The sequence below is a fragment of the Narcine bancroftii genome, chromosome 9, assembly GCF_036971445.1.
Source record: "Narcine bancroftii isolate sNarBan1 chromosome 9, sNarBan1.hap1, whole genome shotgun sequence".
In the NCBI taxonomy this organism is placed as follows: Eukaryota; Metazoa; Chordata; class Chondrichthyes; order Torpediniformes; family Narcinidae; genus Narcine; species Narcine bancroftii.
The window spans coordinates 61462028-61473605 of NC_091477.1; the positions used below are offsets into that span (position 1 = coordinate 61462028).

General features: G+C 40.6%; 1 protein-coding gene across 2 annotated transcripts in view; it reads right to left on the reverse strand.

Annotated features, from left to right (window-relative positions):
* Nucleotides 1–9316, reverse strand: part of LOC138743694 (NLR family CARD domain-containing protein 3-like) — a 120254-nt gene extending 110938 nt beyond the window's left edge. For both annotated transcript variants that reach the window (XM_069899306.1, XM_069899305.1), the window contains exon 1: nt 9197–9316. The gene's annotated coding sequence lies outside the window, so the exon portion shown is untranslated. The remainder of the gene's footprint in view (nt 1–9196) is intronic.
* Between the last annotated feature and the right edge of the window lie 2262 nt (nt 9317–11578).

Here is an 11578-nt window from a genome sequence, read left to right on the forward strand (position 1 = left end):
AGGCCACTGGAATCAGGTATCGGGGTTCAATTGGATGTATTAACCGAGGAGGATCGGGAACTAATAAATCCTGGAGTATGGGCAAAAAGAGGCAATAGAGGACTGTTAGATATTCCTCCCGTGCAAGTTACTTTAAAAGATCCTGAGCAAGTAATTAGACGAAAACAGTATCCAATTCCTATGGCTGGCCGAAAGGGGCAGCAGCCAGTAATTGACCAGTTGGTGAAAGATGGTATACTCGAACCTTGTATGTCACCTTTTAATACTCCAATTTTACCTGTCCAAAAACCAGACGGTATCTATCGATTAGTACAGGACTTGAGGGAGCTGAACAAAATTATTCTCACTCGTCACCCGGTTGTACCTAATCCCTATAAGATAATGGGTAAAATCGATCCCCATAGTAAATGATTTAGTGTGATTGACCTCAAAGATGCTTTCTGGACCTGTCCATTAAAAATAGAGAGCAGAGACATGTTTGCCTTTGAATGGGAAAATCCTTTTACTGGACGCAAGAATCAATACCGGTGAACGGTCCTTCCCCAGGGCTTTACAGAATTACCAAATTTATTCGGCCAGGTCTTAGAACAAATACTAGATGAGGCTCCTCGGAGAGAGAATTGTCAGTTGATACAATATGTTGATGATTTGTTAATCACAAGAAAAACCTACGAATTAGTTAAACAGTATACTGTTGAACTTTTGAATTTTCTGGAGAATAAGGGTCTCAGGGTGAGCGAATCCAAATTACAATTTGTTCAATCAGAAGTTAAATACTTAGGTCATCTGGTAAGTCAGGGAACTAGGAAAATAAGTCCAGAGAGGATACGTGGTACTCTACAGATCCCCCCCCCCTCCCAAGAATGCCCAAGAACTTAGGAAATTTCTTGGTTTAGTGGGATACTGTAAAATCTGGATTAAAAATTATTCTAGCCTGGTCAGATTTCTCTCTGATAAACTCACGATTCTAGGGGCGAAGCTGTTGTCTGGACAGAGGAAGAGATTAAAGATTTTAACTTGGTGAAACAGCACCTTATTAGTGCCCCAGTGTTGGCTTTACCCAACTGAAATAAGCCATTTGACCTATATACCAATGCGAAAGGAGGTGTAGCCACCAGAGTACTAACACAAGAGAGGGCCGGCTGTAGACAGCCAGTTGCTTTTCTGTCAAAAGTTTTAGACCCTGTTTGTCGTGGTTGGCCAGAGTATGTGCAAGCCATCGCAGCCACTGCTATTTTAGTTGAGGAAGGACGAAAGATTATGTTTGGTGCCCCGATGATAGTTCACACCCCTCACACAGTCCACAATATTATCTTACAACATGCTGGAAGGTGGCTCACAGACTTAGAATTTTAAAATATGAAGCGATCCTAATGGATAGGGATGATTTGACCCTGATTACGAATAAAGAACACAATCCAGCAGCTTTCTTGGTTTCTCCAAATTCTGACAATACCATAAATGAGTTAGAGCATGTATGTTTAGAGGTAATAGATTTACAGACCAAAATTAGAGAGGATTTAAGTGATGAGCCTTTACAGTAGGGTGGAAGGTGGTTTATTGATGGATCTTCTCGTTGCATGGATGGCACTCGCTATAGCAGGTATAGTGTAGTGGATGGGAAGAAGGAGTGCTGATTGAAGCTGGTCACCTTCCCGGTCATTGGTCAGCACAATCTTGTGAATTATATGCCCTCTGTAGAGCTCTCCAGGGTCTAGAGAACAAGGTGGGCACGATCTACACAGACTCAGAGTATGCTTTTGGTGTAGTGCACACCTTTGGGAAGATCTGGAAAGAGCGAGAAATGATAACTGGAAAAGGACAAAAGTTGATCCATGAAAACTTAATTGTCCAATCTCTAGATGCTCTTACATTACCTGAGGAAATAGCTGTAGTTCATGTACGGAGCCATCAAAGTGGTGACAGTCCTGAAGCACAGGGGAACAGACAGGCAGATGCAGCTGCCAAACAGGCTGCGCTCACAGAGAAAATAGACATGCAGCTGTTATTGCCCACCCCTGGAGTATCCTATTCATTCTATTAAACCTGGTGATTGGGTATATGTAAAAGCATGGCAAGATCACCAACTAAAACCTGTCTGGGATGGCCCCTATTGTGTACTTTTGATTACAGACACTGCAGTGCAAATGAAAGAAAAGGGGTGGATTAAACAAGCTGCTGATCCACGGACTAAAGACATTGATAATCTACCCTCCACTGGGCGTGCTGTCCTTCATACTTCTGATCTGAAAGTTACACTATGCCGGGAAAAAGTGCTGTAATGTTGTTTTTACCATTTACTGTATTGTTTACTTGTTGGTTCCCTGTTTTTGGGACATCCCTAAATTACTCACGATGTATTAAGTCCTCCTGGAATAGGGGCAGAAGAGGTGACAATTATTTACCTTTAGAATGTAGACAGGGCATAGATATAATGTATAGTCATAGGGGGTATGGGTTAATATAGGATCCCAACATGGACCAGGGGAACAGAATGGCTCTAGAGGAGTAGATTTGATTTGTTATTTGGCCTCTATAGGTATTAAAGATAGGAGTTTTAAAGGCATAGCACAAAGGAGATGGTGGGACAAAGACAGACAGAATGGTAGTCAGGATTGTACATGTGGCAGAGATAGAGTTAATACATATGCTAATGTTCACAGACAGGCTGCAACTCACAGGCTCAGTGATAGTTATGCTAATGTTCGCAGACAAGCTGCAACTCACAGGTTAAGTGACAAGAAACACCCCTCCCCAACTTGGTCTCCTGTAAAGCATCCTTTGGGTCACACAGACATTTGGAATGTTAAAAAAAACCACAACTGTAAGGGGAGTTCCAGCTGTAAACGAAGTAAGCTGCTCCAGAATACTAAAGCTGCTTGGCATTTAAATCGTTTAATCAGACTCCAGGCAGCCTTGGAGATCATCACCGAACAGATAGCAATGGCCCTGAATTTAGGGGCTGAAGAAAGACAACAGATATGAGCCACAGTTCAACAAAACCGCCTGGCTCTCGATTACTCGTTGGCTGCTGAAGGCAGCGTTTGTGAAAGACTGGTTAAGGACAATGCTCACAACGGTCAGGCGGTTAAAGACACTTCTTCAGGAGTTCGAAAATCTTCCCATGCCCAGGTTCAGACGGGGCAACCTTGGTCTGGAGTGGGATGGACTAGACTTTTTATTGGTAACTGGAGTCTGATACCCACAGCCCTTATAGCAGCTGGACTCGCTATTCTGGCTATTATGGTGCACCCCTGCCTAAAGACTTGTGTGCAGTATTTAATTCACGGACCCATCACCAGATCAATATAACCCAAAGGATGTATGTTTCCCTAATTCTGTCTAATGATACTGAGACTGCAGTTCGTTTACTGACCAGCTGGGAAAAAGACCAAGTTTGCAAGTAATACATTTCAGTTGAGAGATCAGTAATACTGATCTAAAAGAAAAGTGAGGACTGTAAGAGATCAGTAACACTGATCATTGTGAGAGATCAGTATCACTCATCTAAAAGAAAAGTGAGGATTGTGAGAAATGAGTAAAACTAATATAAAAATATGAAGATGAGGAAACTAATATAGATATATGGGTAAATGAATAAAACCAGTATGAACAGGATAAGAAATGGATATTAGAATGTAGGAAGTAGAGTTAGTCTGAATAAGATAAGGGTCTTCTAGCCCTAGATAGAATTAGCAGGTTTTGCATATGTAATTAGTAAGCCCTAGACAGTATTAGGAAGTTCTACATATGAAGAGGTTGTAGCCCTGAGAGTTGGGAAGGTGTAAATTAGAACAAAGACAGGTTTGTGAATAATGACAATGAGGATAATGACATGATGAGACACCGACAGGATACTCCCTGGTCCTCCAAGTTCACAGAAACAGCACGTAGGCAGACAGGATTGCCTAATGCCAAACTCATCCAGGAGGCAGAAGAATGTAAGGGGGAGGGTATTCCTATACTGAAATAAACTGTATAAAAGTTGGGTGAGCCCCAGTGTGTGTGTGTATTCCCAGGGTAAGGGGAAGCACCCAACTTTGCATTGTTGTATAATAAATGTTCTTTGTTCTTAATTTTTGTCTCAAGCAATTTCTGTGAAGGAACTTCTGTTTCTAACAATAGGGATGATTTGACCCTGATTACGAATAAAGAACACAATCCAGCAGCCTTCTTGGTTTCTCCAAATTCTGACAATACCATAAATGATTTAGAGCATGTATCTTTAAAGGTAATGGATTTACAGACCAAAATTAGAGGATTTAAGTGATGAGCCTTTACAGGAAGGTGAACGGGGTGGTTTATTGATGGATCTTCCCGTTGCATTGATGGCACTCGCTATAGCGGATATAGTGTAGTGGATGGGAAAGAAGGAGTGGTGATTGAAGCAGGTCACCTTCCCGGTCATTGGTCAGCACAATCTTGTGAATTGTATGCCCTCTGTAGAGATCTCCAGGGTCTAGAGAACAAGGTGGGCACGATCTACACAGACTCGGAGTATGCTTTTGGTGTAGTGCACACCTTTGGGAAGATCTGGAAAGAGCGGGCAATGATAACTGGAAAAGGACAAAAGTTGATCCATGAAAACTTAATTGTCCAATCTCTAGATGCTCTTACATTACCTGAGGAAATAGCTGTAGTTCATGTACGGAGCCATCAAAGTGGTGACAGTCCTGAAGTACAGGGGAACAGACAGGCTGATGCAGCTGCCAAACAGGCTGCGCTCACGGAGAAAATAGAAATGCAGCTGTTACTGCCCACCCCATATGAGGTTCAAAAGACTCCCATCTTTTGACGGGAAGAGGAGGTTTACATGAAGGACCAGGGAATGCGTTAAACTGTTGATGGGTTGGGGTGGACTGCAGAAGGACGCCAAGTGCTGAACAAAGCCTTGGCTCGGCAAATTATTGATCAGCTACACCAGCAGACACACTGGAGAACACAGGCACTTGTGGATACTTTTGTACGGTCTTTTCATTGCTCGGGAATATACACTATAGCCAAGCAGGGTTTTCCAATCTGTCAGAGAGTAAATAAGAAAGTTATGCGCCAGGTAATGCCTGGCGGTCGCGATATAGCTGTACGCCCGTTTCAACGGATACAAATTGATTTTACGGAATTACCTAAGATAGGGGTTTACAAATACCTCCTGGTGATGGTAGATCATTTCACACGATGGGTTGATGCTTTCCCGACCCCTAATGATCGTGCCAGCACCATTATCAGGATACTATTGGAGTCTGTGATTCCACGATATGGTATGATTCAAACCACTGACTCAGATCAAGGTACACATTTTACCTCTCAGGTACTCCAGGGTGTGTGCAAAATACTGGGAATAGATTGGCAGCTACATATCCCATGGCACCCCCAGAGCTCAGGCCGTGTTGAACGAATGAATCAGACCTTGAAAAATCAGCTCATTCGACTTCATGAGGAAACTGGACTCTCATGGATTAAATGCTTATCCTTAGCTTAAATTAGGACTCGCACAGCTTCTCGTGCGAACGAAAGAAAAGGGATGGAGCCACATCCAATTAATTAAATGAGCTGCTGAACCACAGACTTACGAGATTGATAATCTACCCTCCACCTGGCATGCGGTCCCTCATCCTTCTGATCTGAAAGTTACACTACGCCGGGAAAAAGTGCTGTAATGCTGTTTTTACGATTTGTTGTTATGTTCACTTGTTGGTTCCCAATTTTTGGGAAATCACCAAATTGTTCATGATGTATTTAGTCCTCCTGGAACAGGGGCAGCAGAGGTGACAATTATTTAACTTTAGAATGTAGACAGGGCACAGGTATAGAATATAGTCATAGTGGGGTATGGGTTAATATAGGATGCCAACATGGACCAGGGGAACAGAACAGCATGAGGGGAGTAGATTTGATTTGTATTTCGGCCTCTACATGTATTAAAAAGAGGAGTTTTAAAGAGATAGCACAAAGAAGATGGTGGGACAATGACAGACAGAATGTTAGTCAGAATTATACATGTGGCAGAGATAGAGTGAATACAGATGCTAATGTTCACAGACAGGCTGCAACTCACAGGTTCAGTGATACTTATGCTAATGTTCGCAGACAAGCTGCAACTCACAGGTTAAGTGACAAGAAACACCCCTCCCCAACTTGGTCTCCTGTAAAGCATCCTTTGGGTCACACAGACATTCGGAATGTTAAGCACCACCACTGTAAGGGGATTTCCAGTTGTAAACGAAGTAAGCTGCTCCAGAACACCACAGCTGCTTGGCATTTAAATTGTTTAATTAGACGCCAGGCAGCCTTGGAGATCATCATGGAACAGACAGCGATTGGCCTGAATTTATGGGCTGAAGAAAGACGACAGATACGAGCCACAGTTCAACAAAACCGCCTGGTTCTCGATTACTCGTTGGCTGCTGAAGGCAGCGTTTGTGAAAGACTGATTAATGATAATGATCACAACGGTCAGGCGGTTAAAGACACTTCTTCAGGAGTTCGAAAATCTTCCCATGCCCAAGTTCAGACTTGGACTAGACTTTTTATTGGTAACTGGAGTCTGATACCCACAGCCCTTATAGCAGCTGGACTCGCTATTCTGGTCATTATGGTGCTCCCCACCTAAAGACTTGTCTGCAGTATTTAATTCAACGGACCCCTCGTCAGATCACTAGAACCCAAAGGATGTATGTTTCCCAAATTCTGTCTGATGATGCTGAGACTGCAATTCGTTTACTGACTCGCTGGGAAAAAGACCAAATTACATTCCAGTTGAGAATTCACGAAGCGTAGCTAAAAGAAAAGTGAGGATTGTGAGAGATGAGTAAAACTAATATGAAAATATGAAAGATGAAGAAAGCTAGTATGGATATATGTGTAATGAATAAAGCCAGTATAAATAGGATAAGGATAGATAATACAATGTAGGAAGTAAAGTTAGTCTGAATAAGATAAGGGTCTTCTAGCCTTTTAGACAGAATCAGCAAGTTCCGCATATGTAATTAGTAAGCCTTAGACAGAATTAGCAAGTTCTGCATATAAGAAGTGAGTAAGTCCTGAGGGTTGGGAAGGTGTGAATATGGAAAAAGGCAGGTTTGTGAATAAGGACAATAAGGACAATGACATGATGGGACACCGACCAGATACCCCCTGGTCCTCCAAGTTCACAGAAACAGCACGTAGGCAGACAGGATTGCCTAATGCCAAACTCATCCAGGAGGTAAAAGAATGTAAGTGGGAGGGTACTTCTATACTGAAATAAACTGTATAGTATAAAAGTTGGGTGAGCCCCAGTGTGTGTGTGTATTCCCAGGGTAAGGGGAAAACACCCAACTTTGCATGGTTCTTTGTTCTCAATTTTTGTCTCGAGCAATTTCTGTGAAGGTACTTCTGTTTCTCACAAGGCAGAATCCCCCAAACCTCTGCAGTTTTCTCCCTTACATTTCTCAATACCAATGAAGTAACCAGATGATTTTAAATCTAAATTTTGAATGTAGAGATACAGCATTGTTGCAGGCCTTTTTGGCCCATGAGCCCGTGCTACCCAATTACACCAATTGACCTACAACCCCAGTATGTTTTTGAACAGGAGAAGGAACCAGAGCACCTGAAAGGAACATGGGAAAAACATACAAACTCCTTACAGACAATGCCAGATTCAAACCCCAGTCACAGGCGCGGTAGCAGCTTTGCGCAAACTGCTACACTAACCTTGTCAGCCTCTACACCCACCGTGCCAGCCTAGGCTGGTGGAGACTGTCATAAATGATTCAATTAATGGTTCTAATATGCCTTCTGCCTCCATGAGTGATCTGTCCTTCTGATTTCATAGTAATCACATCACTCCTTTTACAAATCTTTTCTTTTCACTTGCCAGTAGAATATTTTCGGATTTGCCATTGTGTTGGCTGGCAGTCTTTTCTCATGCTCTCTCTTTGTTCTCTTATTTCCTGTATTACTTCCTGCTGCAAACTTCCTCTAAGCAGCTTGTTGATCTGTAATTTATTCTTTTTTTCCGCTCACTTTTGGATACTATTCATTTGGCTTTAATTTTCCTTCCATTCTCCCTTCTGGGAATGTTCCTGTAAAACAGCTGAACTACCCTCCCCCTTACATCCAATTGTTCAATTTCAGATTTATCTACCAAGTTCAGGTTCCAGGTTACCTGGGCCAGATTGGTTCTTCTCTAATTGACTATTTTATTTTAACCCAGGAGATGTCTATATATATGTATATTTATTTTTTGCAGCTACTTTAATCTCAGAATATTTGCTGAGGAATGAAACAGGCCCTTTAGTTAAACAATTTTTACACTTATCATAAGTTTAACAATTTATTTTCCCTACATTCCCATAACCCCCCCTCACTCCCAGCAGCTGCCACTCACCTACACAATAAGCGATAACATAAAGCAGCATAGATATGCATCATATTAAGTGAATAAAAATTGGCCATTTAATGGAAATGTGAGTCAATGTGAAAATACAAAATCCTGTTCATTTTCAATTTCTATGATGGTAACCTACAGAATGAAATAAACACAGTAAATGCTGGAAAGACTCAGCTGATCAGGCTGTGCTTGTGGGAAGAGAAGCATTTGATTTTTTTTATTTCGGATTGCAAGCATCTCCATATTTTATTTTGATTTTCACCAGCAGAATGAATTTAATTTTCTGTGAAATAGAGTTCAAATGATTTTCCTGATATTTTTCTGAATGTCCAATTTCTGCCTGATTTTCTTACAAATATATTTGATTAAACTATGGATGATCTGTTTAAAAAAAACATGCATGAGAAATAAAAGGAAATGGATCTCTTTGTTTGATGGATGTCAACCTCGCATGTGCTCAATTATACAATGATATGTATAACATTAAGCCCCTAACTTGTTGATTTATGGTTATGACCAAATCAAAATATTCTATTTATGAAAGATAACAAAATATTGGGATAGTGATCAAAGAAATGATAACAAAAAAATTAAGAGTTTTAGTGCTATGAAAGGCTTCGATCAAGACAATGGGGAAATATTTCTTTCAGACGATATATATATAAATTAATCAGGAAGAACAACAAAAAGAAGTTGGGGATATTTTGTCAAAGAACATGGTTTATAATACTTATGTGAAAATGAATATTCAGAGAGAAAATACCATGATACATGAACAAGTTTAAAAAACCGTGGCATAAGAAACAATAAGATTGTACTTACGGAAGTTATAGATTGTGAACATCAGATAAATCCATGGTTGATCTAGGAGGCATCAAAATCTGAATTGGGAAGGTAATTTTATGTATCTGCCATTGTTCCGTTTTCACAGTTCCAGTAACCACCGTAAATTACTGACAAACAACATGGGCTTCCTGTTTTTTTAAATTTTTATTCTGTGCAATCAGAAGTGACCACATCTGTACCCTGATAATACCTACTCCACATGCATTCCTATCATCAGTTCATCAGAATACATTCAGACACTCAGTATCACATGGTTTACTCTGTAATTAAAGGAAACATGTGAATTTAGCAAAGGAAACCACAACATTAGTAAAGAAAGGAGAGTAGAAAGTAAATTGGCAACATCTTGTAAAAAGAAAAAATATTAACTACAGCTAATGCAGATTAGATGGACATAGGAGAAATTATACTGGGGTCTAAGAATGTAGAAGAACGATTAAACAAATATTTTGTATCTATCTTTCACAAAATAACTCACAAAACATCAGAAAAAAAAGAATCACATCAAGTGTGACTGAGAAACTCAAAGAAATTAGCATTATTTTTTTTCAACAATGCAGCATGGTAGAAGGCTCTTCCAGCGTATGACATCCATGCTAATTAACCTACCAACCCTGTATGTTTTGGAGGGTGGGAAGAAACTGGAGCAACCAGAGAAAACCCCTGCAGTTGGCAAGGAGAAAGTAGAAACTCCTTAATGTGGCGAGCTTCTATTTTTTAGTGAGTGGTTAATTTGGGGGTGGGGGGGAGGGTGGAACAGTGTGCAATACATTCACAGAGTTCATAACATTTTCAGACAGCCAGGCACCCATAAGTGACTTAAGTCCAAAACAATAAACAAAGTTAATAGTTTGGAAGAACAAAGGAACAATGGTTGTTATTTCAGGAAGAAAGATCAGATGGGACATTTGCAGTTGTAGGACTCATGTTTTGGGAAATTGAAACAGAAACTGAAAATCAGTATTGATCAAGCAAGTCATGTGATTAAGACACATGAAGAACCAGAGATCTGCAAGAGTCAGAGAAGTGAAGGAGTTTGTGTGAGATGGACACTTCTGCTGTCTCTCCTTGACTGGGGAAAACAGTGATCTGATTTGACCATTCTAGCAGTCATTTTTAATTGACGCGCATCTGGGTAAAGAAAACAAGATCATTCTTGCATTTAGATCGTGATCATTCTGATGGTTACTTTGTCTGCCCATTTCCTGTGTTCTTGAAAGCAATGAGGAAGTCACATGCTTCATTTCCCTTATACAAGGAAGAGGGGAGTCGGGAAAAAAAATATCTGGAAGCAACTTGATAAGGATTCATGAGTTTTGAGAAGTCTGATGACTCGATGTCTCACCTACTTTATAATTACTTCTGAACACTCCCTCCTCCACTCCAGTTTAAATTCTATATGGAATACTTTGGAGGATCATGACCAAGAACCAGACATCAATTTAAAGGTTCTAAGCTTCAACATAGGATTTCTAAGAGTGAACTTTGAATTGACTTTTCAAAATTGTGCCTAAGTGGGTAATACACACAAACACATATACTTTTGTGCATAGTGGGGTTAAGTTTTGATTTAAGTAAGGTGTTATATTATTTAAATTATTGTTTTAAAAATACCATTGTCTTGGGGAATTTCTATTGTTGCTGGTCTGTGATGCAACATTACAGACAGCACCAGATTCCAGCCTGGATTGGTAGTGCTGTAGTAGCATTGTGTTCACTGCGAAGCTGACCATGCCACCCATTTATAAGTAGTAAGACATTAGCTTTCAAAATATTAATGGGATTGCAAAGCAATGAATCTCTAAGGAAGAGATGACTAAGAAGGTGAATTCTTAGAACATTGCAGCACAGTCCAGGCCCTTTGGTCCATGATGCTGTGCCAACCTATATATACTTTCCCTACACAAAAAACTAAGCCACCATAACCTCTATTTTCTTTTCATCCAGGTGCCTGTTTTAGAGTCTCTTAAATGACCCCAATGTTTCAGCCTCCACCACCACACCTGGCAATAGATTCCAGGCACCCACAACTTGCTGTGTAGAAAACCTACCTATAATGGCTCCCCTAAACCTTTCTCTCTTCATTTTGTACAGATATCCTCTGGTGTTTGCTACAACTGCCCTGGGAAAAAGGTGCTGGCTGTTCACCTCTATGCCTCTGATAATCCTATAGACATCTATTAAGCAAATTCTTATCATTTTCCTCTCCAAAGAGCCCAAACTCCACTAACCTTGTTTCAGAAGATGTTCTTCAATCCAGACAGCATCCTGATAAATCACCTCTGTACCCTCTCCTAAGCTTCCACAAGCATTCTGTAAGAAGATGACTAGAACTGAGCACAATACTCTAATTGTGGT